The following is a 960-nucleotide window of genomic DNA, read 5'->3' as shown; positions in this document are numbered from 1 at the left end:
TCATTCTTTTGGTGAAGTCTGTTTTTTTGTTGTTACCTGTTCACACATTGCATACTATTCTGCCATTTTCAGGAACAAAATTTTTAATCTATGGCCTTTTGTTTCTAGGAAAAGAAGGCAGCTAAGGATAAGGAGCGTGACCAGCGTATAGCTGAGTCTGAGGTAGAGAACCTGCTGGGTGCCCGGCACCAGGAGACACAGAGGATCAAAGCACTTCTCAGAGACAGGCAGCTGGCAGTCAAGGAGGTACAGATTCTGGAGAACTTTCTGTTATGGCCATTGATCATTGCTAGGGGTGGGTACTGGTACAAATACGTTTTTTCTTGTTGGACTGGTCTAGAAAATAGGACATGATCTTCCGGTGGAATAAAACTCCTCTGCCGGCTAAATTCCTTCCCTAGCTTATGATACTATCTTATGCCACCGCAAGATCTGCTTGGAGATTAGACCATACCTGGACTTGAATTTTCTGTACCTGTACCCACCCCTAATTGCTGTTCTGTATTCCTGTTGCCAACAGATATTGTACTGGAAGAAATTGCTGCTTACAACATGCATCAGTGTTTGATATCATTGATAGACCACATATGGATAGACTGAAACACAGTTTTGAACATGAGGCCATGTTGATTTCATAATATGGATGACATCAATTTTTGGCTGTTTCTAAAATAAATTTTTCAACCATACTCTAAATCGTACAAAGCAGCTTAAAAAAACACAAATATGCTGGGGATTGCACAAACAAAAATATCGGAAAACGTTTACTACTGTCATAGAACATTACAAGATCAAAGAAGAGGTGAAAGAACAAAAATGAACTTCAAGAATCTCAGTCAAACTTTTTTTCTATGGGCACTCAAATCAACATGGCCTGATTGCCAGTAAATGATTAAATGTATTTGAAAGTTGAGAGAGTAAAATCTGCCACACTAGGTTTGACAACATACATATTTTCAT

At 39.0% G+C, this 960-nt stretch overlaps 1 protein-coding gene across 1 annotated transcript in view; it reads left to right on the top strand.

Annotated features, from left to right (window-relative positions):
• The window catches only part of LOC118417164 (deubiquitinase OTUD6B-like), a gene marked incomplete in the record, with an annotated part of 5,648 nt that overhangs the window by 1,156 nt on the left and 3,532 nt on the right, over positions 1–960 (top strand).

This window comes from Branchiostoma floridae, chromosome 6, assembly GCF_000003815.2.
Source record: "Branchiostoma floridae strain S238N-H82 chromosome 6, Bfl_VNyyK, whole genome shotgun sequence".
In the NCBI taxonomy this organism is placed as follows: Eukaryota; Metazoa; Chordata; class Leptocardii; order Amphioxiformes; family Branchiostomatidae; genus Branchiostoma; species Branchiostoma floridae.
Note: the sequence above shows the minus strand (reverse complement) of the source record. Positions and strands in the feature narration are given on the sequence as shown.